The sequence below is a fragment of the Diospyros lotus genome, chromosome 11 (genome assembly GCF_014633365.1).
Source record: "Diospyros lotus cultivar Yz01 chromosome 11, ASM1463336v1, whole genome shotgun sequence".
NCBI classification, from domain to species: domain Eukaryota; kingdom Viridiplantae; phylum Streptophyta; class Magnoliopsida; order Ericales; family Ebenaceae; genus Diospyros; species Diospyros lotus.
Window position 1 is genome coordinate 5,863,728 of NC_068348.1, and position 5,390 is coordinate 5,869,117.

Genomic DNA, 5,390 nt, shown 5'->3' on the forward strand with positions numbered 1-5,390 from the left:
CTACAAATTGGGGGCCTTGATGGATTGCTAAATCTCGCTCAAGGTCTATGGTTCTTTTAGGGAAAAGAATCATTGGCAACATATGTAGAAACCTATAATGGGTCACACACAATAGTACAACATGGTGAGATAATTGTGGGCTCGATAAGTTTTGTGAGTAAACCTAAGTATAAGAGTTGGAATTTTCTAAATATTAATGAGATTAATATTAAGGAAATTAATGTAAATAATGCTCCTAATAATATGGGATTAAAGTCACTTAATGTCCTTGGCAAAGATGCAAACCCTAATTTGGATATTGATCCTTATTGGGCTTTAGGGTTTGGTGATTTTTTAGTCCAAATTATTGGTTGATTTTATTTACCACTTACCTAAAGTTAATGGGTTGAATTAAGGAATTTAATTTGGGCTATTAGTGACTAGTTTAAAATATTTAAATAAAGCCAAGCTCAAAGGAAAAAGGGGCCACACTCATGGGCTTTAGCCCACACAAGCTAGGGTTTTCATTAAGATTCTATATATACCCTTGTTGAGAGTAAAAAATTAATAATCTTTGTGATTGCCAAAAACCCTAATTATGAGTGTGATTTTCTACCATACTCAAGGGCAATCTCTTGCCTTCAAAATTCCACTATCCTATTGAGCTAGCACTCCACGATACTCTAGGGAAGCTGCTCCCATTGAGGTTCCAAGTGTTATTTGCGTGGATTACATATTAAAGGCTGGGCAATTGTGTAGCTAAAGGCTATCATACTTTTCGGTGACTTGTGCTATAAAAGGTAATATCTTATCCTTATTCCGTGATCTATTCCCCAGGAGCCGGTCTTTTAAGGAAATCCGTGAATTAAAATTTTTAAATTCTGTTGTGCTTGTCTACACGGATTCTTTCAACGTGCGCAAGGGACTGGTTATGGTCGCAAGTTTGAGCTTTGCGTATGCACGGGAGTGGAATTTTGCTAGAATTTTTCTAGCCAAGGAGGGGTGCCAAAATGACGCCATTTTGGGCCCCACCTAGAAGCCTTGGGTTGTTTACTATTGCCACGTGAATGTTGCTTGAAATCCTTAGCTTTTTGATTTCTTCCAATTGCAAGCAATTCCAGCCACAAGAAATTGAAGAGATGTGATGAATGAAAAAGCATTAATTGAGGGAAGTGAGAGCAGTAACACATTAATTGAATATGTGAAAAGGGTATTAAATTGAGATGGGATTGATGAATTAAAGGAGCATGCATGGGATTAAATTGGATTTAGCTGTCAAATTAGCTTGTGAATTAGAGACACGTAGTATGCAATGAAAATGTGAATTGAGCATGGAATTAAATTGATTTGATAGTTCTACAAGCTAAATGATTATAGCAAGTGAAAGGGAGAGGAATGAGAGTAAAAAATTAAGAAAAGAAAAGCTCTATAAATAGAGCACTTATATGAAAAACAAGTGCTTGTGGGACAAAAACTTAGAAGACAGACTAAGAGGCAATAGTAGAGCAAGACAGAAAGTTGTGTTCATAATTTAAGGTATGAGATCTAAATATCATATTTAAAAGTGCTTTAGTAATATTTAGTTAAAATAATTCTTTTAACTTATTATGTTAAATTTCTATTAGAAGAATTTTAACACGTGACAATGGTGTTTTCAACACTTAAAAGAATCTATTCAAAGAGATTTATCAAGGCATCAAAAGTAAATAGTAAGGGTCAATATATATTTTATGTGCAAATTTGATAATCATAACTTGCATGTGATGACAGGAAACTGTCTAGGCATGAAGCTATAAATTTTGGGGACAAAATAAAGCTTGTGTTGGGGTTCATGCAAAATCATATTGGGCTACCGAGTCCAAGATGGATGAGATAGATGGGCCTGCATGCATAAATCATTTCATGTTTTATTTTTTATGTTTGTTATGAACTGTGATTTACTATTTTATATATATTGCATTTGCTGAGTCTTAGGATTCACCCCTCTTAACTAATCATACAGATAGCTTAGACTCTAGTAAAGGAAAGACAATGTTTGTGGAAGTATCGCCCATGGATGTGGTTGAGAAACCCTAAAGAGTCTTTTATTCATAAATCATTTTTAAATTTACAAATTCCGTGGTTGTAATAAAGTTACGTGATAAACGACACTTTGGGGTATTTATTTGCGAAACTAGTCATACGTAATAAAGGGTATTGGGTGTAGAGTTGGATTTGTTTATAGTTATCTTTGGGAAAAAAATATGCAAAGTGGATATGTATTTAAATTTATTTATAACCTCATCCAAATTTCTTTCGGCCTCGGGAAAGGGGTGTCACTATATTCTAAATTGACTTCATTTCCTTTTAGATTATCTTTATATGTTCCTAGACATCACTCAAGATCGTTAAGGTATTTTGAGAAAATAGAGAGATTATCAAAATAGATTGAAGAGTTCGATCGACATCAAAAGAGTTTGATATTTCCTAATTGCTACTTGTTAGTAAACCTAAAAAATCACACACCTAAAAACAAAGTGACTGGAATAAGAATTGTGAGGCTTATACTATGTTCTCAATGCTATTAAGAGTTAATGAAAGGCTCGATTGTCATTAAGAGTTAATAACATATTTGTATATAATTGAGTAAGAGTTTTGTAGCAACAAATACTAAACTGTCGACTCTTTTCGTGAATTGTTAATGATTTTTCAAAAGTTAAAAACAATCAATTGCTCGATGAATACTTTCAATAGTTTCTATTTAGTAGATTATGTGTGGAAGGTTCGAGAGTCAGTAGAATGTCCTCCAACTCCTATGCCACTTGCCACTCTCTTAGGTTGCATGGTTTTAGAGTGGATTAATCTAGAATCTACTACTTATCCTTCCACTAATGCATATAAATATAGAGATTAAAGAAGAAAACTGTTATTATGGTATTGGAATTTACAACTTGCTCATTTCCTTCTTCTTGCCAGCTTTTTTCTTCTTCTTTTTTCTCTTAAATTCCTCAAGAGTTGGTTTTTGGTTTTTGAAACTAAGGAGAGCTACAAGCCAATACATACCCTTGTAGTTTTTAGCTAGCATTAAAGGAGTTTCAAGGAATTTTGGAAGATAGATTGGTGTGGACCAACTAAGCTCTTCACACTTGAGGAGGATAAGGTCAACTTGTGAAACTTCTTTTACATCAAACATTGATTCTTCAAGAGGTAACTCTTTACTAAATAGTTCAATTTTGGTTCTATGATGATTGCATATTGCTAAAAGATCTAAGATCATATGACTTTTTGTATATATTTTCACTACACACATGAGATGTGAATACTTTTAAACCTTATATGCCTATATGAGATCCCCTACAAATATAAATACAAATTCAAATACATCAACAATAGGCTTTGGCAACTAGAAGCCATTGATAAGTTTCATGGGCAACTAATATGCACGCACGCACTTGCATACATACATGAAAAAGTAGTTGCCTAATCAGGGGCGGATCCAGCAATTTAGAGTAGGGTGGGTTGGAATGAATTTAGGCTAGACTTTTACATTAGAATTTTAATTTTTTTGTGGGCTGCCCTCAGCTGAAGCCCAGGGCAACCAACATTTAAATCCGCCCCTGTGCCTAATCAAAATCAGTGCCTACATAAATCTATTCCATAAAAATTGATAAGAATTCATTGAAAACCCCGTTAGTCACAACTCTCTCTCTCTCAATTTAAAAATTGATGAGGTTTTACTAAAAATCATGTCTTTTTCATTCAAAATCTTATCGGTTGCAATAAGGCTTTCGATAAAACCTCATATGTTTTTTTCTCTCTTTTGCAGCTGATTTAGCAATTAATGGGGTTTTTGATGAAATCTAATTTATCACTAGTGCAATGATCTCTCTCATTTTTTTTGCTTTGAACATTGAAAGTTGTGTTCCTTTGAACATATATTTTTTAGGGCTTAATCGAAGATTAAACTTAGATTCTCTGAAGAAACTTAAAAATTTGTTTGGATAAAAGAATTTAAGTTTTTCTATATTCTATATGAAAAATACACATTTCTAAATTCATTTTTTTAATGAATATCGACCATGGTCATTGACAATGCCATTGCCAACCACCTTTAATTTTTTTTTTTTTTTGGCTTTTCTAAAATAACAATGACGGTGAGGCATTTTAGAAATTTAAAAAAAAATAACACCAATTTGTTAATAGCAAAAGGATAAGTAATCTATATTTATAAAATTTAAAAAAAATGTATGTTATTTTCTAAAATATGTAGATAATCAGACAGGGTAATCCGGTAAATTTACCGTATTTATAGCATCCAATTTTCGTCTCTTTCATTCGCAGTGCCAATGACGAGCGGGAAAGACAGACGCGTTCGGTCTGTGCGGCGTCGCTGGCGAAGCCAAGCATCGTCGTTCGGGCCCTTCCCCGTTTATCTGGAAAATCTACCTGCAAACAGCGGTTAAACCTGGTTGTGAGTCGGTGTTAGTTTCTCCCTAGCTTTGCCCGTTTCTGAACCTGCCAATCGGCAGTTGTCTGCCCTCTATTGGCTCAACTCTACATGTAAGTGATTTAGCTTCTTAAGATGATTTTAAATGATAATACAAGTACCTTTGGTTTTTAGATTTTCGATTTGTTTTTCAACAAGTGGGGGAAATGCGCGATTGTATAACATGAATAGATGCCCTAACTACAGCATATTGTTGAATTTATGATGAGATTGGTTCATATTCTTCAGTTATTTTTGATTTCATTGTGTCAATGTTATCTTTTCTTGACCAATTGGAGAACCAGCTGATTTCGCAGCTCAAACTCATATTAATTGCGCCTGAACCCTAATGTAGAACTTGTATTCCCCTGCTTCCTTTGACGGAGTTCATTTGGAGTTTAGCTTATTAAGCATGATGGTAAATTATGCCACTACATGTAATTTATGTACCTATTTTAGCAGTTTAATTCAAACCTTTACACACACACACACACACACATTTGGCAGAAAGACAAGCAAAGAAAGCGGGATGGTTAAATTCGAGGGGAGATTACAGAGAATGTTACTCACGGAATTGAGGTAAGATGGCTAAAGCGGAGAAGTGATTGCAAAATCTCTGAGAATGCTATAATAGATGTATGATCATGTAGAAACAGACATAATGGAAAATAATCATAGTTGTCAAAGGCTCAAGGTGCACTGAGGCGCAATGTGCAGCCGCCAGCCTTTCGGATGCAAGGTGCATATTTAAAAAATCTGTATAAAAATACTTATACATCATCGTTTTCAATATGTACCTTTAAAGAGGTAAATGCAGACTTATAAAATCATAAATAAGAGATAACCAACAGTATATAACTAATAATGGGGTGTTTATTGTTTTTTCAAAGTTCTGTTTTTTACTTCTTTTTTTTTTTTTTCTGGTTATCCTTGGTATGATTTTAGC

At 34.0% G+C, this 5,390-nt stretch overlaps 1 long non-coding RNA gene across 1 annotated transcript; it reads left to right on the forward strand.

The window, feature by feature from the left end:
- Positions 1-569: 569 nt before the first annotated feature.
- Positions 570-4,695, forward strand: LOC127812962 (uncharacterized). The gene is made up of 2 exons (XR_008026025.1): positions 570-779; positions 4,300-4,695. It is a non-coding gene; the product is annotated as an uncharacterized LOC127812962 (long non-coding RNA).
- The last annotated feature ends 695 nt before the right edge of the window (positions 4,696-5,390 follow it).